The following is a 26,403-nucleotide window of genomic DNA, read 5'->3' as shown; positions in this document are numbered from 1 at the left end:
TCTGTATTCCACTTTAACCACAGATTTCCAGCTATCTCATGCAGTAATTTCATATATAGCTTGTGATGGCTAATTTTATTTGTCAACTTGACTAGGCCAGGGGATGCCCAGATATCTATCTGGTTGAACATTATTTCTGAATGTGTCTGTGAGAATGTTTCTGGAAGAGGTTAGCTTTTGAATTGGTGGACTGAATAAGCAGATGGTTGTCCCCAATGAGGGTGGGCATCATACAATCTGTTGAGGGCCTGCATAGAACAAAAAGGTGAAGAAAAGTTGAATTTCCCTCTCTGCCTGACTGCTGAACTGAAAGATCCATTTTCTCCTGCCCTTAGTGCTCCTGGTTCTCAGTCCTTCGAACTACATACCAGCCTTCCCGCATCTCCGGCTTGCAGAGGCAGATCGTGAGACTCTGTCAATACCTTAAAATGTCTCTCTTATATATATATATATCCTCTATTCATTGTTTTTCTCTGGAGAACCCTGATTGTTACATACATGATGACACACTACAAAAAATAATTATTACAATGATGAAAATTTCTATTCGTTGGTTATTTTCTGTGAGTCAAGCATGCTACTAAGTGCTTTACAGGCAGTATCTCCTTAGGTACTAGCCCTGTAGCTTAGAATATAGGATCTATAAGAAAACAGAGTATAACCATCTCATTCACTATTGTGTATCCAGTGAAGAGTGTAGTACCTGGCTCACATATTTTGTTCTGTTAGATATTTATTTAACAAATGATTGGTAGTTATTAAGCCCATTTACAGGTGAAGAAACAGGCACACATATGTTATATAATTTGCTTAAAGCTGATTACTAAGTGAAAAATCTGTAATTCAAAGAAAAGTTTATCTGATTCCATATTGCACTCTTGAATATTATTATAATTTACTTTTCTGTCATCTTTTCACCTCTTTCCTAAGTAACTAAGCCAACTTTAACCTACATCTCCTTCTCGACCTAACCATGGTCTTATTGCTTTAATTATTCTCTCTTTGAAATCTTTAATTTCTCCCTGTCTAATGAATGTTTATAAGACAAATGAAGAAATGAACAAAGACCTAGGTGTCATTCTAAGAATGCACAATAATCTGATTCTATAAGACAAATAAGATATAAACTATTTACTGTGCTACTTAATGTGCTAGTCAGTAACTAATTAATTATGTTTAATGTTTTAAACACATCAGAGCAGAGCAGTATGCAAAGCATGATGGTGAAATTTGCAGACCAGAAGAGATAAAGTGAAAACATGTCACTTTGTGAACTACTTACTGGTTTAAGAAGAGCATGCAAATAATACTGCAAATAATATTAGAGATTCTCATTGTACAGCAAGAAAATTCTGAGAAAATTCAAGAGTTTCGACAATGCTTTTGATGCAGAGGATGCAGTGTTTATTGGACACTAATAAATTTTTAAATGGCCAGCATACTCACACATTTAGCATTTCATGCCACCATAAAGACTGTATTTATGATATTACCTTAAATATTTGACTTCATGCCAGTGTCAAAGGCAGAAAGACACCGACATCATTAAACTATGTACCTGATGGTTAGTCTTATGTTCCAGTACCCAATCAAATACTAATGTAGAGATTTTGTAGTTAGGATTAAATAATCAGTTGACTTTAAGTAAGGGAGAGTATCCTAGATAAACTCGGTGGGCCTGATTCAATCAGTTGACAGACCATAAGAGCAAAACAGAGGCTTTCCTTAAGAAGAAACTTTACCTATGGATAGCAGCTTCCATTTCCTTGTGCTCAAGAGTTCCAGCCTGCCCTTCCTGAAGGTCTGTCCTATAAATTTCAGAATTGCTTTGCCAGCCCCAACAATCCCATAAGTCTGTCCCTTGCAATAAATCTCGTAATACAAACATCCTATTTCTTCTCTTTCTCTGGTAGAACCCTGACTGATACAATGCCATATGCTTATGTATTCAATAATAAAAATGATGGAGGAATGTGTGTGTGTGTGTGTGTGTGTATTCTTATTCACATATAATACTCATCATCCTGAAAAATTATTAACAAAGCTTTTCTGTTTTGTAAAGTTCAGGGCTGGGCTATGAATTAGAGTAAATATAAATTTAGTCTTCTTTTCTTCATAATACATGCAACTTGAGGGTTTGTCAGTATTCCAGTAGAGTCTTTTGAACATTTATCTGTCAGCATTAGCAGTTTTGACAGGCCAACTACTTGCTGAATACCAAATGCAGAAGCACTAAGCCATCATTTTTAGACAGGTTATTACTTTGAAATGATTATTATTTAAGATATCTTCCTCCATATATTTAATTCAGACTCTCTACCATCTCAACTGTGAAGTGCTTTGATGTAAATTGTATCTGTATGTGGTGTATGTAATATTGAAGCTTTTAGTAAGTATGTCTTTGTAGTCAAAGGATTTTTGATTGTTCTTAATACATCAAGGTATGAGATGCACTACAGCCTGTTTATGTTGATGTCATATTAATCTTTAACAATGCAAATGGAAGTTTTTACAGAATTTGATGATTACTTAGGCATAAAATATGTTTCTTAAATTATTTCTGCAAAATCCATTTCAAGGGTCATTTTAAGTCAAAATTCAAATAATGTCAACTTTTTCAATAATCATGGGGTGCAGATTTTTTTTTTTGTTTAAGAGTAGAAAAAGCTTACAGCAAATTTTATTGAAAAGAGGGTGGTAGGAAAATAGACATAAGAAATGCAGACACACATGCACACATACATAGACTGGAACTATTTCTACATCATTACATATTCATAGGCTTGATTCACCCTTGTTAGGAGTTTGTATTCTTAAGCAAAAGATGAGAATAAACTCATCAGCTAGTGAAAAAGTACATTTGCATGATACCACATCCTATAACTCATTAGAGTTTTTCTAATCAACTCATCTGAATAAGATATGATGATGATGATGATGAAAATGAAGATATAAGAGAGCAATAACTATTTTTGCATAGTAAGGCTAGTCTATAAGAGTATAGTCCAATTAGATGAAACAGAAACATTTACCCCATATGATTTATTTATCTACACAGCTGCAAGATGTCAGTGAGAATCAGAAATGCCAATTTTATTGTTTGTTCACAATTTTAGGACTGCCTCTAGTGATTGGAACCCGAATCTGGTTGTCCCCCAAGGAAGCTAGGATAGAATGTACTCAAGAATAAAGTGGAAAAACGATGGAGGGTTTCTCAGTATAATTCAGAAATATATTCATTTATGAATAACTAGTTACTAAAATTATATTGGTAACTTTTATAAAGGAAGAAAGAAAAAGTTAATTATAACATAAAACATATTCAAAACAATAACAGATGTTCCTAATAAAAATCAATATGAATTGTTATACTAAGTAATGAAAATAAATTTTAATGTATACTTGCATGGGAAAGTATATACAGATATTTTGAAAAGATACCTTTATTTAAATCAATATCAATTGCCAAAAATCCACAAGATGCTAAGTATTTGAAACAGAAAATTATAGTGATTATCTACATCACAATAATTATTCTGATTCTGTCTATACTACGTCTTACTAAGTTTTAAACTAAATTTAATAAACAGACAAAAGAATAAACTGAATGGAATGAGCAGAGAAGAAGCAGTTAAGTTTTTCTTTTTTAAAAGCATAGTTACGTTTACATAATTATCTCCTGCCCTTCAAATAAAAGGAAGCAATGAATTCAGCGATTTGCATAGGTAGATGAGTAAGGAGATGGCAGGATGGGTGAGAAGGAGAAAGAGTTGAGGTGGACTACCAACTCCTAAATGCAGAGATAGGGGATAAATATGGTGTTATATTCAGAAGGGCAATGAGGGCATTACTCTACTAATAAATCTTTGCTCTATGTTAGTAACAACCATCAGAAAATTAATGCAGGGGAAAAAAATTTAGAAGATGCTTCAAGGGAGTGTCCAAGATCAACATGTAGAAGAGCACATAACCAAATTCCAGGCAAGGGCTGGGCTGGGAGTGTTTCCTGGGAAAGGGTGAAGAGTGGGATACCTCTGTCAGCAGAATAGCACTTCACAATAGGAAGCGGGATCGTGAAGAGTTCTTACAGGCCTACTAGGAAGTTTAGTTTCATCCCAAACATATAATTTATTTTTAAAAGGCAGTGGTGCTTTATGAGAAAAGATTACATTGAATCTAAAGATTCAGTTTGTATAAATTGAGTTAATCTGGGGTTTAATTCTCATTTAAACACATATTTGTTGTGTGACCTTAGGCAAGGCAAACCCCAAATCTACCAGCAATCTTGTCCAGTAACAAGTGGTAAGCAACAGCTACAAAATTCAAATCCCACAAAACCTAACCATATGGGATTCACATTTTCTCTCCCACAGGTTGAATTTGTGATCCCAGAGTCTTACAAAAGCCACCCAGATAACACAGATCCTGTTTACCTCTGTATTTAATTTTTTGTTTCCTTTTTCTTCTTTAAGTTGAAGCATAACTTGGAATAAACTACACAAATATTAAGTGTGTAGATGATGAATTTTTCATTGTATACACCCAAGGGACCACCACCCTAATGAAGATTCAGAGTATCCTAGCATCCAGCAGGCTTCTTTGTACCCTTCTGATTCCATAACCCCCTCTCCCACCCTCGCCCTGGGCAGGTTAATCACTCTTCTGACCTCCGTCTCCATAGATTAGTTTTGTCTGCTTCAAATTTTTATGTAAATGGAATCATACAGCTGGTATGTTTTTGTCTGGCTTCTTTTTTTTTCAACATGTTTTGGGATCCGATCATGTTACTGTGTGTAGCATTACGTTTTTTTTTTAATTTATCTGTTTAATTATTGAGTAGTAATTTCACTGAATATATGTGTATATATATGTTTATATATGTACATATATATATTACAGTTTATCTATTCTACTGTTGTCCGACATTCAGTTGTTTTCAACTTTAGACTATTGTGAATGGAGCTTCTGTGAACATTAAAAAAAATAATTAAAAATTCAAATCCCACAAATTCATCATCCAATGACACTGCCGTGAGTAGTCTAAAAGCTTACTAGCAGAAAAATAAAGGCATTTAAAAAAGATGAAATTATACTTCTCAGCCTAGTCAAAGCAGAGAATGTAGTATTTCTCTTGAAGTCAGTATAGAAATTTCTAACTAATTTGGTATGAAATTTTTATAACATTGAAATCTTTATAAAATTGAGTTTTCCTATATAAATTGTGACATATCTGTCCTTTTTTTTTACTTTTTCAATAGTATTTATACTATTGAAATTTCAATACTATTGAAATTTCAATAGTATTTTTTTCTGTAACAATTTTGTACATCTAAGACTTATTATTTTTAGCTACTATTAATATACTTCTTTTAATTAAAAGAAGGTGATATGAAGGTGAGATGATTATTAACTCACCTGCAGTTGTTTGAAATAATACAAAGACCCCACGTAGCCTTCACTTATCCCCAGTGAGAACATTCTGCAAAACTATAGTATGATATCATAACCAGGATATTGACATTGAAAAAGTCAAGATAAGAACAGTACATCACCATAAGGATTCCTGTGTCACCCTTTCATAGCCACATCCAACTCATACCACAGTCTCTAACCTCTGTCAAGCCCTAATGTTCTGCAGTTTTATAATTTTGCCATTTCAAGAATACTATATAAAAAGAATATTGGAGTAGACACAACTTTATCATGGTATATTATCTCTTATAATTTTCTGTATTTGCTAACACTTCGTTTAGGGTATTATTTATGTTCGGGAGTGGTACAGGTTATTTTTCTTGTTTTTATTAGTCCTTACTTGGTTTTGAAATTAAGGTTTTATTATTCTCATAAAATACTTTGGGAGTGCTTTCCAATTTTCTGTACTTTAAAAGAGTTTGTATAAATTGAACTTATGTATTTATTAAATACTTAATAGAACTACTCTCTAAAACCATTTCAGCAACACTAAAATTTAGATGTACTTTCTTTAATGGTTATGATTCTTTTGGATTTTCTGTTTCTTTTAGAGTCAATTCTGATATATTGCATATTCCTACAAGTATAATTCTCCAAATAATTAAAAAAATTTATTGGCACAAAAATATCCATAAATTCCTCTTACTAACAATAAAACTTTGTATCATGATATAACACACATACAGAAAAGTATATAAAACATAAATATAGTTTAATAATTTCTCAACAAGCAAAAACTTGTATATTCAAAACCCACATGAAAATAAAGAACATTTCCAGCACCTCAGAAATCCAATATATGTTGCTTAACAATGCTAACTAAATCCTCCTTCCTAGAAAAGTATATTACTCCGAATTCTGTGATAATCACTTATGTTTTCCCTTATGATCTTAATACCTAATTAGCATTATTAATTATTATAGTTAGTGATACCTATGTTTTAACTTCATATACGTGAATTCACATTGTATTGTTTATCTCTGGCTTCTTTTGTTCAATATTACTTTTGAAAGATTCAATCATATTTTGGGGTATTGTAGTATTTTATTAATTTTTAATTATATATAGGATTTCATTGTATGATTTTGGACAATTTATTTATCAATTCAAATATTGATCACAACTTAATGGTTTATTTTTCACGGCAATTGACTATTTTTTGTCAAGAAAGAATTGATTCCTAATTTTATCACTTACTAGCTGTTTGAGTTTAAATGGTCACCTAATTCTTTTCTAAGTTATTCCATAAAATATGGAAAGCAACCCCTGTTTCATAGTTCATATTGATTAAATAAAGTACTCATAATATAAAATAATTTTCCTTTTCATCATTATAGTGTAGTGTCCTCCTTTATGTACTCATTGATAAAAGTATATAATCTTTTGAAGAATTTTGGAATATTTTTTCCTTTTCATCTAACTTTTAAAATATGTGTATTGATGTAATGTTTGATGCATAAAGCAATTTGGAATGTAATCCTCACTTATTTCCATTTTAAGTAAAATTTTTCAAATGACTACAAAATTTACCACACTTTAACTTTTTTAATACTTTTCAGTGTTGCTAGAATATGAAAATTAAATGCTTTAAAACGTTTTTTCACCTTTTGGAGTCTCCAGACATACAAATTTTCAAAAATTTTCAAACCTTTTCTTGGTTTTTGAAACCTCTTTTTCTATAAATAATTTAAAATATCTAACTCTGAACAGTTTTCCTTTCTTTGGGAATCCCTATTTGCCTCCAAATCTCCATCACTCCACTTCTTCTCAGTCACACAAAACAAACATGTAATCAGTAAAAATGCTGTACAGTCTGTGTAAATGCAGCTTCAAGATGAGTTTTCCAGATCTAGATTGACCACATAACTCAGTTTGCCTGGGATAATCCCTGTTTATATCTGTTGTACTGGGGTTGTTACTGATAGTTCATTTACTACCCAAATCTCCCAGTTAGAACAATAAATTATAGGGTTACCCTACCTATTCCTCCTTTCGACTAATTTGTTGGTGACAAACCTACTATTTCACTGCTGAAGTGAAATGGCTCTTTTTTTCCCTTTGTTCCTGACATAGATTTAAACAGTTCCCTCTTGCCATATGAAATAAGTCTAGAGTAATAGTTTTTATTACATATTCCAACACATTAAGAAATAATTAAGTTCCTCAAGAATCTTATGAGATAAGTCAGCAGGTTTTATTAATTTGCATTATCCAGGTTAAATAAAATGAGTCACAAATGAGCTGAGTGACTGTTGCCCTCGTTCAAGGTAGAAAACTAAAATCCCAATTCCTGATTTTTGGTTCCTTGCTCTTTCTACCAAAGATCAAGCAGCAAATATAACATTTGGAAATAATTGGCTGAAAGCTACTCTTAAAGAGCAAAGAAGAATGAATTCTCAGCCATAAGTCCTAGTTGCATAAATTATATTTGGTAGGACAATTAGAATTATCAGTACCTTTTTCATTTCTAGAATATTTACCTATGGTAGCATGGGAAGATTGAAAAAGATTTAACCACATCAGCCACTCTAAAAGAGGATTGCACTCTCCCATCCTAAGGCTAATGAACACACTTTATGATGCAATAATATATTTGATTAAGCAAAGGTAGTTTTTCAACCAAATTAATTGATAATACCTATTTGCTCACATACTGTCTCCTGTGTGGTAGGACCAGTCCAACTATGTCTACAGCCACTTGCTCCATGTTCTGCCTTCCTATGTTCCAAGGCATATTTCCTTAATTTCCACACAACTTAGTCACTGTTATGATCTCTCTGAAAACGCTTATGTGCTCATCTCCTCCTGCTTTCTTTCCTCTTTATCTTTCATTCCTTACAATTGGGTATTTGCCAAACAAAGAAGTTAGAAGGTTTTGCGTCCACACTTAGCTGGTGATAGGAAGTTTGCACTCCGATGAAACTACTGAATTATATGACTCATGAAAGTTACTCTTGCATGCTTTATTGGAAGCACGTATATGAAAAGTGAAAGATACAGGAGAAAAGGGTAGAATTGCCAGATAAAATGTAGGATGCACTTAAATTTAGTTGTAGATAAACAACAAATAATTTTTTAGTATAAATTCCAAATATTGCCTGGGACTTACTTAATGTAAAAAATAATTTGTTGTTTATCTTGATTTCAAATTTAACCTAGTGCTCTGTATTTTTCTTTGTTAAATCTGGCAACCCCAGAAAGGGGGAAGGCAGTTAGAGGGCTAATATTGTCTATCCTGATTTCTGGAACAGAAGACTAAAATCCCTTAACATAAAAAATCAGAATAGTGGCGATAGCCAGTTATCCTTTTTACTCCTTCTCTTCTTTCTGTTTTCTTGTTTCTCTTCCTCCTTTTCCTTCCACTTTCCGGCTCTCATAAGTAGCAGTAATAGTGGTAGTAGTAGTCATAGTAATAATGATAGTACTAGTGGTGGTAGTAATAGTACTAGCAGTAGTAGCAATCTAATAATATTACTGCTTCCCTTTGTATAATGCTTTCACATGCATCATTTTACTTGATCTTTAGTGATTTATATATTTTTCCATATAGATACTGAGAATGGGGAAGAAGGAAAATAATCACAGAGATCTATTTAATATATTTTTTGTTTAGACATATTCTTCCTATGAAAGTAGCCTCCTATTTAAGTAGGGCAGGTAAAATGAAGTTGAGACATAATCCAGATTAATTCAGAGCCCAAAGCCTCTGACTAATGATTAAAGTTGTATTGGGGCTTCATTTTTTAGATGAGTTGCTATATTGACTTCGTTCATTGAACAAAAGGATTTTAATTAAATGTATTTACCCTGGCAAAGTCTAGAGGAAATTAAGCAGACTGTATTCGGACAGCTCTGTATTAATGAACTGAAGGGGAAAAGTGAGGCAAATGTTATAAGTTAAACTACTTTTTCACTTGTTGGCCTTTGTAATTTTAGTGATATAGGTCAGAATATATGTTGACTCTGTATAGCCATGTAGTCAACTAATTATACTCTCCTTTAGTAGTAGAGTAGTAGTTTTAAGCATTCGGTCTTAAATAATATTTCCAGAACATGGGAATTTTAGTAAGTGATTGAGAACCATCATGTGAAACACTTCAGTGGATATTGTGCTAGAGTGGGAGAGTGGTTATTAAAAAGGTGGTATAGTATATTGTTTTTGACATGATTCATATTGTTTAGATCTATCATCCAATAATTAATATTTGTTATGCAAAATTTAAATTTATGCTTAGCACTGTAATAGATGGCTAACAAAGATTATTTCATTTTTATCTTCCAATATCCCTAGAAGGAAGGTTGGTCTTAGAATGTATTAACAAGTGGCTGAAAGTCAGTCAACTGTATAGTGGTAAAGCTAATATTTAGACATGCTTGTGTTTACTTTGAGATATAATGAACGTACAATAAGCTCCACATGTTTAAAGGGTACAATTAGATAAATTTTGACAAATGTACATTCCCATGGAAAAAAATCACTACAATCAAGATAATGCACATATTCATCACCCCCAAACATTTCCTTATGCCTCTTTGTAATCTGTCCCTCCCATCTTTTCCAATCACTCTTCTTGTCCCCAGAAAATGACTGATTTATTTCATGTGACTAGAGATTAATTTGCATTTGCTAGAATTTCATGTAAATGGAATCATACAGTATGTAATATTTTTTCTGGCTTCTTTTGCTCAGGAGAATTATTTTAAGATATATCCATTAAATTTTAAGGTATAATTGTCCTTATCAATGATTATTTTGCTTTATATTGCTAAGCAGTACTGTGGTATATGGATATACCACAGATGTTTGCCCAGAAGGTGTTACTGAACATTTGTGTTGTTTCCAGTTTGGGGGCTATTACAAATAAACTGCTATGAACATTTGAATATAAGTCTTTTAATGGACATTGTTTTCAATTTTCTTGGATGAATACATAAGAGTGGATGTCTGGACCATAGATTAGGTGTGCTTTTAATTTTTAAAGGAACTGCCAACTGTTTTACAAAGTGTTAGTACTGCTTTACATTTCCACTAGCAGCGTTTTAGACTTCTAGTTGTTTTGCATCATTATCAACACTTGGGGTGGCCAGAGTTTCTAATTTTAGACATTCAAGTAGGTAAGTAGTTAAATCACTTAGATTTAATTAGAAAACCCTTAAGGACCAACAATGTTGAGTGAACATCTTTCACCCCTATATCTTCTCTGGTGAGATAAAATGTCTGTTTGAATCTTGCTTATGTTTACAGGGTTATTTGTGTTCTTTTAATTATTGACTTCTGAGGGTTCTTTATATATTCCGTATAGAAACATTTTATCAGTCGTTATTTGCAAATATTTTTTCTGAATCGGCAGCTTGTCTTTTTATTTTCTTAGGAGAGATTTTTGAGCATAGAATTTCCAATTTTGATGAAATCCATTTATTCTTTTCTTAACATTCATGCCTCATGATTTTTGTGTATCTAAGAAATATTTGCCTAACCAAGCTCACAAAGATTTTCCCGTATGTTTTTGTCTATAATTTTTGTAATTTTAGGTTTTACAATTAGGTTTGTGATACATTTTGAGTTGGATTTTTTATTTTGTAGCAAGTATGGATCTACATTCTTTTTTTTCGTAGGTATTTCCAACTGTTCCAGCACTGTTTGCTGAAAAGACTATCCTTTATTCACTAAATTTCCTTTGCACATTTTTTGAAGATCAATTGATCCCATATGGTGTGTCTACTTCTAGATGTATTCTGCTACATTAATCATTTACCTATCTTCATGCAAATAACATACTGTCTTAATTACTGTAGCTTTTTGTTCCTTTTCAAAATTATTTTAGTAAGTTCTTCATATTTCCATGTATATTTTAGAATCAGCTTGTCAATTTCTGCAAACTGGGATTATATGGAATTTATAAATCATTTTTAGGAGATTGGTAACAAAAATACTGCGTGACTTCAAACCCATAAACATGGGATATTTCACCAATTATTTCTGATGGTTTGTTAGTAATAAATATGCAGTTGATTTTTATGTTGATCTTTGATTCTGCATCCTTGCTAAATTAGTCACTTTTTTGTACATTCCATAGGATTTTCTATGTTGATGGTTATGCCATCTGCAAAAACTTTTGTTTCTTCTTGTCCAATTTGAAGTTTTTTGTTTCTTTTTCTTGCCTTAATGTATGGTCTAGATTCTTGAGTGTAATGTTGAGTAGAAATGATCAGAATAGACACATTTGCATTTTTTCTTACCTTAGAGAAGAAGAGAAGACACATTCCGTCTTCTACCATTATGATGTTAGGTCTAGGTTTTTCACATATTCCTTTCTCAGGCTGAGGAAATTTCTAAGAGAGGTTTTTTTTATTAATCACAAATGGAAGTTTTTTTCTTATGCCTTTTCTGCATCTATTGGTATAAACATATCATTTTTATTTTTCTGTCTGTTTATGTGTTTGATTACACTGAATTTTGAACATTGATCCAACTCTACATTCCTGGAGTAAACATCACTTACGATGTGTAATTTTTCAAAATATGTTGTTGGATTCATTTTGCTAAAATTTTATTCAGAAAATTTTTGCATACATTTTCATGAAGGTTATTGGCCTGTAGTTTTCTTTATTATCTTTTCTGCTTTTGGTATTAGAATAATTATAGCTATATATAATGATTTGAGAAGAAGTCCCTCTTTTTAAATTTTGTGCAAGAGGTTATGTAAAATTGGTAATATTCCATAAATATTCGACAGAATTCACTAGTGAAGCTAGGTGGGCCTAGAGTTTTCTTGTGGGAAGATTTTTAACTACAAATTGAATTTTTTAAATAGACATAAAAGTATTTAAGTTATCTGTTTTATTTTTAGTGAGTTTGTAGCTTCTTTCAAGAAATTTGCTTATATCATCTGTTTTCAAATTAATTGGAATGGTTGTTTATAATATTATCTTTTTATGCTTTAAATATCTGTAGAATATTGAGTGACATCCATCCACTCATTCCTAATGTTGGTCATTTGCACTCTTTATTTTCTGATCAGTATGGCTAGAATTTTATCAGTTTTATTTATCTATCTCATCAAACAGGTTTGGCTTCATTGATTTTCTTTATTGTGTTCTGTTTTCTCTTTCATTATTTCCACTGTGATATTTACTTTCTTCTGCTTACTTTTGGTTTTATTTCCTCTTTCCTAGTTTTTTAAGGTGGAAAATGAGGCTCTTGATTTGACACCAGTCTTTTCTAATATAAACATTTGCTGCTAAAAATGTTCTTCTAACTACTCTCTAACTGCATTCACAAAATTTTGATATTTTATTTTCTTTCAGTTCAAAACACTTTTAAATTTCTATTTTGATTATTTGTTTGACCAATGGGTTATTTAGAAGTGTATTATTTTGTTTGCAGATGCTTGAGGGTCGTTCCAGATATCTTTCCGTTATTAATTTCTAATTTAATGCCATAGTAATATAAAAACACACTTTATATTGCTTGAATCATTTTAAACTTATTGAGACTTGTTTTATGACTCATAATTTGGCCTATTTAGGTAAATGTTTCATGTATACTTGGAAAGAATGTGTATTCTGCTTTTGTTCAGTGAAATATTCTATAAATGTCAATTAGGTCAATTTGGTTTATAACATTAAAATCTATATCTTTTGATCATCTATCTAATTATTCTATTAATTAGGGAAGATATCTGAAAACTTTTAGTATAGGTGTAGCTTTGTCTATTTCTCCTTGAAATTCTATCCATTTTCACTTTGTGATTTTTTTAAGCTATGTTATTAGTTTCATAAACTTTTAGGATTGTTAAGTTTTCCATATAAGCTTGTCACTTTCTCATTATATGACTTCCTTTCTTTCTGGTAATTTTCTTTGCTCTGAAATCTACCTTTTCTGATCTTAATAGAGCCATTTCAGATTTCTCTTAATCAATGTTAGGAATATATGTACTTTTCCTTCGTTTTATTCTTAAAATATTTGTGTTTTTATATTTAAAGTTATTTTCTCATAAGTAGGATAAGCTTTCTTCCTTTTTCAGTCAATCTGAGAATCTTCACTTTTTAATTTGTTTGTTTCTGTCATTTATATTTAATGTACAATAATTTTTGATATGATTTGGTTTAAAATTTTCTCTCTATATCTTCTTTGTTCCTCTTGTCCCCTTTTCTGCTTTCTATTGAATTACTTTTATAGGTATTATTTTATTTTATCTCTTTTCTTCATTTATGAGCTATAGCTCCTTGCTGTGTTATATTAATGGTTTCTTAAGGAATTACAATACACATCTTTAACATATCATGAGATATCTTCACATTATATTATACTGTGCTGTTTCATATATCATAAAAGAACCTTACAATAGTGTATTTCTATTCTACTCTTCTCAGACTTTGTTATATTATTGTTCTACAATTTACTTCTGGCTATACTATAAACTCCACAATATATTGCTATTACTTTTGCTTGAAACAGTTGATTCTCTTTTTAAATATTTTTAAAAACAAGAAAAATTCTTTATATTTGCCATTTCCAGTTCTTTTTATCCCATTGGGTAAGCCCAGATTTTCATCTGCTCTCATTTCCCTTTTACATGAAGAACTTCTCTTAAAGTGCAGGTCTACTGATTGATATTCAATTATTTCACTTAGGTATATTTGAAAAAGTCTTTATTTTTGAAAAGTATTTTTGTTGGGTAAAGCTATCTAGATTGGAAATTCTTTTTTTAAACTTTAAAGATATTTTCACTTGTCTTCTAGCTTGTGTTGTTTCTGACAAAAAAAAATCTGTCACACTTATCTTTGCTCATCTGAATTCAATGTTTCTCATTTCTCTTGGAGTTTAATATTTTCTCTTTATTTCTGGAGGTAAATAATTTTATCACGGTGTGCATTGGTGTGTTCCTTGTGCTTGGGTTCATTTTAACTTTTTGAATCTTTGGGCTAATACTTGTCATCAAGTTCAGGAAAAAACATCAGTCATCACTTCTTCAAGTAATTTTTTTTTTAACTTCTCCTTTAACTCCTGAATTTGTTCCATAGTTCACTAAAGCTCTGTTCTTTTTTTGTCTCTGTTTTATTTTGAGTACACTCTATTGCTATGGCTCCAAGCTCATTACACATGTTTCTGCAGGGCTTAATCTACTGCTAATTATATCCAGGACACTTTCACCTCAAATATTATATTTGCATTTTTAAAAGTTAAATTTGACTCTTTTTTAAACCTTCCATTTCACTACTTTATATGCTCAATTCTTTGCTACTTTCTCAAACATACAAAAGACAAACATAATTGCTGTTTTAATGCATTTTTGTACTAATTATATCATCTTTATCATTTCTGATTCAGTTCAGATTAATTAATATTTCCCCTTATTATGGATAGCATTTTCCTATTTCTTTGCATACTTGGTAATTTTTGTTTGACTGCCCAACATTGTGAATGTTAGATGTGGGATCATTTTGTATTATTAACAATATTGTTGGGGCTTCCCTGGTGGCGCAGTGGTTGAGAGTCCGCCTGCTGATGCAGGGGACACGGGTTCGTGCCCCGGTCTGTAAAGATCCCACATGCTGCGGAGCGGCTGGGCCCGTGAGCTATGGCTGCTGAGCCTGCGCATCCAGAGCCTGTGCTCCGCAACGGGAGAGGCCACAACAGTGAGAGGCCCGCGTACTGCAAAAAAAAAAAAAAAAAAAAGTAGGATCAGTTACAAAAAAATATTCAAATTAAAACTAGAATTTATTTTGTGCTGGTAGGAATATAATTTCTTATATTATTTCTGAAGGCAAAATAACCACACATAGCAAAATAAAAATGTCCATTGCTTTTAACTAACCATTTTTGTCAATCAATATTTGATTAGATAGGTTAAGGAAACAAAAGAATGTGTACAACAAATGTCATAGAATAAGAAATGGTCAATTCAATTAGCTGTGTTTCTGTAGGTAGACTATTTTTTTTAACATCTTTACTGTAGTATAATTGCTTCACAATGGTGTGTTAATTTCTGCTTTATAACAAGGTGAATCAGCTATACATATACATATATCCCCATATCTCCTCCCTCTTGCATCTCCCTCCCACACTCCCTATCCCACCCCTCTAGGAGGTCACAAAGCCCTGAGATGATCACCCTTTGCTATGTGGCTGCTTCCCACTAGCTATCTATTTTATGTTTGGTAGTATATGTAAGTCCATGCCACTCTCTCACATCGTCCCGGCTTACCCTTCCCCCTCCCTGTGTCCTCAAGTCCATTCTCTACATCTGTGTCTTTATTCCTGTTCTGGCCCTTGGTTCTTCAGAACTATTTTTTTTTTTTTAGATTCCATATATATGTGCTAGAATATGGTATTTGTTTTTCTCTTTCTGACTTACTTCACTCTTGATGACAGACTCTAGGTCCATCCAACTCACTACAAATATTTCAATTTCCGTTCTTTTTATGGCTGAGTAATATTCCATTGTATATATGTGCCACATCTTCTTTATCCGTTTATCTATCAGTGGACACTGAGGTTGCTTCCATGTCCTGGGTATTGTAAGTAGAGCTGCAATGAACATTGCGGTACATGACTCTTTTTGAATTATGGCTTTCTCAGGGTATATGCCTCTTTTTTTGTAGTATCTTGGTCTGGTTTTGGTATCAGGGTGATGGTGGCCTTGTAGAATGAGTTTGGGAGTGTTCCTCCCTCTGTTATATTTTCGAAGAGTTTGGGAAGGATAGGTGTTACCTCTTCTGTAAATAGTTGGTAGAATTTGCCTGTGAAGCCATCTGGTCCTGAGCTTTCGCTTGTTGGAAGATTTCTAATCAAAGTTTCAACTTCAGTGCTTGTGATTTGTCTGTTTATATTTTCTATTTCTTCCTGGTTCCGTTTTGGAAGGTTGTGCTTTTCTAAGAATTTGTCCATTTCTTCCAATGTGTCCATTTTATTGGCATAGAGTTGCTTGTAGTAATCTCTCATGTTCCTTTGTATTTCTGCAGTGCCAGTTTTTACTTCTCTGTTTTCATTTCTAATTCTATTGATTTGAGTCTTCTCCCTTTTTTTCTTGATGAGTCTGGCTAATGGTTTATCAATTTTGTTTATCATCTCAAAGAACCAGCTTTTGGTTTTACTGACTTTTGCTATCGGTTCCTTCATTTCTTTTTGATTTATTTCTTACCTGATCTTTATGATTTCTTTCCTTCTGTTAATATTGGTTTTGTTTTTGTTGTTCTTTCTCTAATTGCCCTAAGTGTAAGGTTAGGTTGTTTATTTGAGTTGTTTCTTGTTTCTTGAGATAGGATTGTATTGGTATAAACTTCCCTCTCAGAACAGCTTTTGCTGCATCCCATAAGTTTTGGGTCATCATGTTTTCATTTGCATGGAATATATTTTCCCATCCCCTTACTTTCAGTCTGCATGTGTCCCTAGGTCTGAAGTGGGTCTCTTGTAGAGAGCATATATACAGGTCTTATTTTTTTATCCATTCAGCCAGTCTAGATCTTTTGGTTGGAGCATTTATTCCATTTACATTTAAGGTAGTTATCAATATGCTTGTTCCTATAACCATTTTCTTAATTGTTTTGGGTTTGTTATTGTAGGTCTTTTCCTTATCTTGTGTTTCCTGCCTAGAGAAGCTCCTTTAGCATTTGTTGTATAACTGGTTTGCTGGTGCTAAATTCTCTTAGGTTTTGCTTGTCTGTAAAGGTTTTAATTTCTCTGTTGAATCTAGATGAGATCCTTGTTGGGTAGAGTAATATTGGTTGTAGGTTGTTACCGTTTATCACTTTCAGTATATCATGCCACTCCCTTCTGGCTTGCAGAGCTTCTGCTGAAAGATCAGCTGTTAACCTTATGAGGATTCCCTTGTATGTTATTTGTTGCTTTTCCCTTGCTGCTTTTAGTATTTTTTCTTTGTGTTTAATTTTTGATAGTTTGATTAATATGTGCCTTGGTGTGTTTCTCCTTGGATTTATTGTGTGTGGGACTCTCTGTGCTTCCTGGACTTGATTAACTATTTCCTTTCCCATACTTGGGTAGTTTTCAACTGTAATCTCTTCAAATATTTTCTCAGTACTTTTCTTTTTTTCTTCTTCTTCTGGGACCCCTATAATTTGAATGTTGTTGCATTTAATATTGTCCCAGAGGTCTCTGAGACTGTCCTCAATTCTTTTCTTTTTTTTTTTTTTTTTTTTTGCGATACGTGGGCCTCTCACTGTTGTGGCCTCTCCTGTCGCGGAGCACAGGCTCAGGACACGCAGGCTCAGTGGCCATGGGTCACAGGCCCAGCCGCTCCGCGGCATGTGGGATCTTTACGGACTGGGGCACGAACCTGTGTCCCCTGCATTGGCAGGCAGACTCTCAACCACTGCGCCACCAGAGAAGCCCTGTCCTCAATTCTTTTCATTCTTTTTTCTTTATTCTGCTCTGCAGTAGTTATTTCCACTCTTTTATCTTCCAGGTCACTTATGTGTTCTTCTGACTCAGTTATTCTGCTTTGCTTCCTTCTAGAGTATTTTTAATTTCATTTATTGTGTTGTTCATCATTGTTTGTTTGCTCTTTAGTTCTTCTAGGTCCTTGTTAAACGTTTCTTGTATTTTCTCCATTCTATTTCCAAGATTTTGGATCACCTTTACTATCATTATTCTGAATTCTTTTTCAGGTAGACTGCCTATTTCCTCTTCATTTGTTTGGTCTGGTGCATTTTTGCCTTGCTCCTTCATCTGCTGTTTGTTTCTCTGTCTTCTCATTTTGCTTAACTTACTGTGTTTGGGGTCTCCTTGCAGGCTGCAGGTTCATAGTTCCCATTGCTTTTGGTGTCTGCCCCCAGTGGGTGACATTGGTTCAGTGGGTTGTGTAGGTTTCCTGGTGGAGGGGAAAATGCCTGTGTTCTTGTGCATGAGGCTGGACCTTGCCTTTCTGGTGGGCAGGACAGTGTCCGGTGGTGTGTTTTGGGGTGTCTGTGACCTTATTATGATTTTAGGCAGCCTCTCTGCTAATGCGTGGGGGTGTGTTCCTGTCTTGCTAGTTGTTTGGCATGAGGTGTCCAGCACTGGAGCTTGCTGGTCATTGAGTGGAGCTGGGTCTTAGCGTTAAGATGGAGATGTCTGGGAGAGTTTTGTCATTTGATATTATGTCGTTCTGGGAGGTCTCTGGTGTACCAATGTCCTGAACTCAGGTCTCCTACCTCAGAGGCACAGGCCTGACATGCAGCTGGCACACCAAGACCCCGTCAGCCCCAGGGCTCAGAAGAAAATGTAGAAAGAAAGAAAGAAAGAAGAAAGAGAGAAAGAGAGAGAGAGAAGAAAGAAAGTTATTAAAATAAAAAACATTAAAAATTTTTTTTAAGTAATAAAAGAAAGAAAGAAAGGGGAGAGCAACCAAACCATTAAACACATCCACCAATGATATCAAGCACTAAAAACTATACTGAAAGTAATGGACAGACAGAACCCTAGGACAAATAAAAGCAAAGCTATACAGACAAAATTACACAAAGAAGCATACACATAAACGCTCACAAATAGAGAAAAAGGAAAAATATATATATATCGTTGCTCCCAAAGTCCACCACCTCAATTTTTGGATGAATCGTTGTCACTTTAGGTATTCCACAGATGCAGGGTATATCGAGTTTATTGTGGAGATTTAATCCACTGCTCCTGAGGCTGCTGGGAGAGATTTCCCTTTCTCTTCTTTGTTCGCACAGCTCCCGGGGTTCAGCTTTGGATTTGGCCCCTCCTTTGTGTTTAGGTTGCCTGAGGGCGTCTGTTCCCGCTGAGACAGGACGGGGTTAAAGTAGCAGCTGACTAGGGGGCTTTGGCTCACTCAGGCCTTGGGGTGGGAGGGGTACGGATGCGGGGTGAGCCTGCAGTGGCAGAGGCCGGCGTGACGTTGCAACAGCCTGAGGCGCGCCGTGTGTTCTCCCCGGGGAAGTTGTCCCTGGATCACGGGACCCTGGCAGTGGCGGGCTGCGCAGGCTCCTGGGAGGGGAGGTGTGGAGAGTGACCTGTGCTCGCACACAGGCTTCTTGGTGGCTGCGGCAGCAGCCTTAGCGTTTCATGCCCGTCTCTGGGGTCTGCGCTGATAGCCGTGTCTTGTGCCCGTCTCTGGAGCTTGTTTAGGCAGTGGTCTGAATCCCCTCTCCTCGTGCACCCCGAAACAATGGTCTCTTGCCTCTTCGGCAGCTCCAGACTTTTTCCCGGACTCCCTCCCTTTAGCTGTGGCACACTAACCCCCTTCCGGCTGTGTTCACGCAGCCAACACCAGTCCTCTCCCTGGGATCCGACCTCTGAAGCCGGAGCCTCAGCTCCCAGCCCCCACCCGTCCCGGCGGGTGAGCAGACAAGCCTCTCGGGCTGCTGAGTGCTGGTCGGCACCGATCCTCTGTGCGGGAGGAATCTCTCTGCTTTGCCCTCTGCATCCCTGTTGCTGCGCTCTCCTCTGTGGCTCCGACGCTTCTCCGCCGCCGCCCACTGTCTCTGCCAGTGAAGGGGCTTCCTAGTGTGTGGAAACTTGTCCTCCTTCACAGCTCCCTCCCAGAGGTGCAGGTCCAGTCCCTATTCTTTTGTCTCTGTTTTTCCTTTTTTCTTTTGCCCTACCCAGGTACGTGGGGAGTTTCTTTAGTTTTGGGAAGTCTGAGGTCTTCTGCCAACGTTCAGTAGGTGTTCTGTAGGAGTTGTTCCACATGTAGATGTATTTCTGATGTATTTGTGGGGAGGAAGGTGATGTCCACATCTTACTCTCTTCTGCCATCTTGAAGGTCTTTCCTGTAGGTAGACTATTTATTCAAGAGAGTATGAAAGGTAACATCTTGAGCAAAGATTTTTGTCATAGATAGTTCTGGAATGAGGCAGTAAAATATAACCTTAAATACAGACAAAAGCAGATCTTCTTAATCTCATTAGAATCTTATTTATAGGAATATATTTATCAGAATAGACCAGTATATTTTACCTTTATAGAAAAATATGCCATATTTAAAATAAAATCATGAAATATTGTCTATAAAATATATAGTATAGGGAGTAATCTTTTGTAGGAAGTAACCTAATTTAGGAATAAGAAAGTTTTTGTTTGTTTCCACAGTGAAATTTTAATAGCTCATCTATTTTATAAGACTGTTTAAATAGGCTTTTAGTTAGTTCAGTTAGGGGGTTAATTAGCGTCACGTTATTTGCTTTATTTCCATTATTTCCATATTCTAACAAACTGAAAAAAACTTTTTTAAGGAAGATGAAATGTAACTGTAGATACAAAATAGTTTAGAAAAGAGGGGACATAGTAGCAGATAGAGATTTTTTAAAATCACTGATTTATATGATAAGTGACAATGGTTTGGGGTCAGGTAAGGATGTAACATTTTTAGAAAAACATAAATCAGTAAAGTATTATTAAAAATAAAGAAAAACTTGAACATTAGAGCAATTAAATCATTAACACAATAATGCTGTTAAAAACATTTGTAGGCTAGGCACTTTGCAGATTTACTAATTTTTAAAGGATGGAGACTGTTCATCTTGTAAAAAAGTTTTTTAGGTGTAAAAATACAAGGAGAGCCATGTGATTTTTTTTTTTTATGGCTTTCATTGACTTCACAAAAGAAGTGGGAAGAATTTAAAAAAAAAAAGAGAGCAGTGTTACATTTGAATGTACAGGCTGAAATATTGAATAAAATTTTAAAACTGAATGCACCTTCATCAAGTTAATATAACACTTAAGTTTACTGAAGGAGAACAAGGATATTCTAGCATTAGAATATGCTATCAGTATAAGTTTCTTCTATTACATTGATGATAAAAAGTATTATCTCAAGAGGTGCACCAGAATGTTTGATAGAATTAATAATTAATTCTTCTTTTAAATTCTCATCAGACTACAAATGTAAGGGAATTCCCTTAACCTGATGAAGTTTATGTACCAAAACTCTATACATCCCATAGATAAGTCATACTTTAAAAAAATTTAAATAAAAGACTGAACAAAAGTAAAGATGACCTCTATATCCCAATTATTTCACATTGAACTGAGAATTCTGGTAGCTAGCCAATTAAATGACAGAAAAACAGAAATAGAGGCACAAATATTTTAAAGGAAAGCAAACTCATAGTTATTTGCAGACTCTGTCTACAGGATAAACCTAAGACAATCTGTAAATCATTAGAACCAATAAGAACATGCAGCAAATGTGTTGTATTCAAGATCACAATCTGAAATAACTAAAAATATATAGTATTAAAAAATACTCCATTCACAATATCAACATAAACTAAAGTATTAAGAGCAAAAATTGCCGGTATATATGTGCAAATTCTTTATGAAATAAAAGATTATGAAATATTGAAAAACATAAAAGAAGCTCTGAATAAATAGAAGTAGATAATAAGTTCATGAGTGAAATATTTTATATCTTAAGTAAGTTAATTCTGTCCCAAATATATTGATCAGTGCAATGTAATTACAATGAAAATCTAAAAAAACTAAGTTTTCTTGTAGATCTTTTTTTTTTTTTTTTTTTTTTGCGTTACGCGGGCCTCTCCCGTTGCGGAGCACAGGCTCCGGACGCGCAGGCTCAGCGACCATGGCTCACGGGCCCAGCCGCTCCGCGGCATGTGGGATCTTCCCGGACCGGGGCACGAACATGTGTCCCCTGCATCGGCAGGCGGACTCTCAACCACTGCGCCACCAGGGAAGCCCTCGTGTAGATCTTAAATTTAATGAGAATGCAACAAAAATATCTAGGATAGTTCTGGGGAAAAATTAATAATGGAAGGTTTCTTCTTGCCAAATATTACAACTTATTATAAGTATGATTCAAGATCAGAAATGGATAATACACAAGTAGAATAGAATAGAGAACTTATAAATAGACCCAGGAAAACACGTTCTCTTGGTAGAGGGGACATTACAAATCAGTAGGCTAAAGTAGAACTATTAAGTAAATGATGTTACAACCATAGTCGTTGCATAAAGGAAGAAAAAAATTGGTTCTTATCTTACATTATATGAAGTTTTTCCAGATGGAGGAAATAACTCAATAGGAACACTGAAATTTAGAAATATCACAACAAAGTTGTAGGAGAAGGTAAAATATCTGATAGATAATAGTAAAAGAATTTTAAATTGAATACATAAACACATCTTATAAGGGTTGATGAATTTGACTATCAAAACTATGAACTTCCTCATGACTAACATCATCATAAACCAAGTTAAAAGATAAGCTAGGGTTGACTAGGAGACAATATATGCCACTTTGTAGCAGATAATTATTATCCAATTGCATTTCTGAATTCAATAAGAACACATACATCCTAGTAGGAAAAGAATTAAAAGATTCAATGATAAGCAATTCACTGAAGAGGAACCCAGGAGTCCAATAAAAGTATCAGAATATACCAAAACATTTTCAACAATATGAGAAGTACCAGCTTACAAAGAAAATAATATCTCTTATTCATACGGGCAAAATTTTTAAAAATTTGATAACATGATATACTGTAAAGGGTCTTGGGAGAACTGTCATAGCTATATATGGGAGTATAAAATGTTACAATAACTTAAGAGAAAAATTGGCGAAAACATTATAATTATATCCCTTTCAAACCAATCATTCTATTCTACCTATAATCTGTTTTTAAAAGTTGGTGCACAGGTGCACAAAAATATACATATGATGATTTCCATTTTAGCTCCTTTTGTAATAAGAAATAATTGGAAACAATTTTATGTGTCCATCAACAGACTAACAGACTAAATAAAATGTGTTATTAACTCTATGATGGAATACTATATATAGAAAAAAAGGAATTAACTACATTAGCATATACTGATACAATAGAGAGCAAAACAATTGTGAAAAAAAAGAAATTGCAGTATTGTGCTCAATATTTAAATGAAACTCACATAAAGTACTATTATATGTTGCTCTCTCTCTTACACACACAAAAGACATACTGGAAAGTTGCTTATAGTACTGGGAAGGTACAAAGGGATAGAATTTGGGGTGAGGGACACAGGTCACTTTAGATTTATTTACAGTGTTTTATTTCATTAAAATAGACTTAGAACAAATATGGTAAAATGTGGCCAAACAGAGAAGCAACAAGAAGAAATATTAATCATTCCACCAACAAGGGAGCGCTAAGCACCACCAAGAGAGTTGAAATTTAGTGAACCTTATTTCAGAGTTTTGTTGTTGCTGTTGTTGTTGTTGCTTTTTTATTGAGGAAAAGTGGTGAAATGGTCTTAAAACTCTTAAGATTATAGTTTGGATGAGTTTATAAGTAAAGCAAGCGCTTGCATTGAAAAATATTTAAAGTATATCTTATTATTGTGATTCACAATCTCTTTTTCCATCAAACAACCAGACCTTTTCATACATAACTTGTTTCCATGGGCCAACAAAGTTTTACAGATTAGAGCATAGTGATTAACGGTACACCATGTGATAACATTTCATTTTTTTCTCTATCACTGATCCAAAATACCAGTGTTTCTCACAACATAGCTAAAAAGACTCTGCCTTAAATACTTTTAGAATTTTTTTTTTTTAAGAATTGGAAAGAGAAATTGATTTTTAAAGCTTCTTTGTTCAGAGCATTTGTTTAATTCAGTTTAAGTCTCACTTTTTTAATAAGGAGTTGGTATCTTTCATGTCTGTTGAAAACTGTTTTGGGCGCACCTAAGTATTGACCACTTCAACTATGTGGTAATGAATGAGACCTAATTGCAACCTGCTGGCTGCGAATAAATTGTATGATTGATTTTTTTGATAAAAGAATAAACCATTTTAAACGTTTGAATCTACAGATCCACAGTTATGAAAAAACAGCAGGCATTACATGGCTCCAAGCAGAGATTATGAGAGATGAGTGAGTAAAGTTTGTTGTTTTCACACTCAGAAATAATCTGTCAGGACTGTAAACTGGTAACCATTTAAGAGCATTAAACTCAGTGTTTCCCTATTTTGCTTAATTTTTTTACCTTCCTCTTTTATTCTTCAGTGTGATTATTCAAAATTTCTGTTGTTTATGGGTCATTCAGTCCTGCAGGCAACAATTCAGTTCTATTATTTTGCTTTCTGCTATTGAAATTACCTCTTTTTCAGTAATGATGGTTTTCTGAGATGTGAAACACCCAGATGCTGCAATGATGAACATCATTTAAATACCTGAATAAACAGACTTATCCGAAGGCTATCAATTTTTCTGTTTGAAGCTCCCTGAAACATTTCTTAATGTATCACCCTTTGTTAACAACTTCATCACGTTTCTAATTAATTGTGTCCCCTTCTAGGCTAAGAAATAATCTAAGTATTTCTGTGGTTAGGGGAAGAAGTATTGGGAATTCTGCAACTTTCTTTCTAGAGGCCAGGAAGAAAAGCCTGAAATAACCACCATGTCCTATGTGCTTCTTGTGTTTGGCACTGTATTCTCTATCATTTGCAGAAGTTACTCTTTGGCATGCCGCTCAGTGCCTGGCATATAGCAGACATTATTGTTTATATTAGCCTGTTTCTTTTATTTTTGTGAATCTTCTTGTACATTCAACGTCTTCTCTAGAAACTAGCTCCCCTCTCCTTCACACCTTGGGTCCTTGTCTTAACCATGTTTCTAGCTTCTGTAAACTTCATGCTTTAACATCTACCCATTATTCAAATGTCCAACACTCTGTTCCAGACAACATGATAATGCGCCTGAGTCACCTTGCCTTGGCTTCTGCCTCCTTCATTACCCTCCCTCTTTTCAAGGAGTCCTCCTCCTGGGAGCATGCCTTTCACATACAAACCAACCAGTCCAGAGGCTACACCCCCAACCATCACCCCTGTCAGACTGTCTCACACTCTGGGTCATTATCTACCTGCCCCAATCACCCAGGGCAAAATTCCAGACAAGAGAATGTCCCTATGCCCCAGTGCCCACTGAAATTATTCAGTCTAGCCAGTCCTAAGCCTGCTTACCCAGCCTTTCCTATTCCTTCTCACAAAACCACCAAATCCTCTTGCTGACATTTCCCCTCTCCTTCTATCTTGTGACAGATCCATCTAAGCCCCCCACAAAATGAGTGTTCCCTTCCCCTAGGAACTGTGAGTAACAAATATCTTTTCAGTGATAAGCATCTCCTGATCTGTTGGCCTTGCTATACCTCAAAATTTCCATTAACACACTCTATTTTAAAACAGTCCCAGCTTTTACTTTTTATATGTTTTTAACTGGTTTATGTCTGCTCAGTTTCATTTAAACCTTCCCGTAGTAGAGTATGTTTCTGTCTGTACATTGGCTCTTGACCAAATTTATCCTGGGTTCATCAATTTGGCGTATTGGTGAGTTGACCCACCCAATCCTGATCTTTTCACCATTAGATCTGATATCTAAGGGCCTACTGAATATATCCTTTGGATGGTCTAGAGGCAACTCAAAGTCAACATATACTTAGACGAACTCAAAATCTCACTTGAACCTCTCCTCCGTCAGTAATTCCTATCTCAGATCTTGGGCCAGAATAGCAAGAACTACCTCAATATGTTCATTCCACCAGTTTACCATTATCCTAGTTCCAGTCCTATCACATTTTGTTTGGACTGTGACAATGAACTTCTCATTTGTTGTTTTGCCCTTATCATCACATTATTTTTCACACTGACTCCTATTATTTTGAAATATGAATGTGAACACGACCTTCAAGATAAAGCCCCAAATTTGTAACTTGACATTTCAGGCCTTTCGTGGTCTGACTATTGCCTGCCTCTCAGCTTCACCTGCTGTAATTTCCTGTCTTTATTTTCTTTCACTAACAATACTGAATTGCTTATAATTTCCTACCAAGGTGACAGAGACTTTGTGATCTTCCATCTGCCAGCTACCTTCTAATTGTTCCCTTGGCTATATCCAACTCATTCTTTAAGACTTACCATGTATCATCTCTTCTAGAAAGACTTCCCCGAACCCCCCTGATCTAGGGC

The sequence above is a fragment of the Monodon monoceros genome, unplaced genomic scaffold (genome assembly GCF_005190385.1).
Source record: "Monodon monoceros isolate NGI ecotype Baffin Bay Population unplaced genomic scaffold, NGI_Narwhal_1 Super_Scaffold_1, whole genome shotgun sequence".
Taxonomy (NCBI): Eukaryota; Metazoa; Chordata; class Mammalia; order Artiodactyla; family Monodontidae; genus Monodon; species Monodon monoceros.
This window is presented reverse-complemented; position numbering follows the sequence as displayed.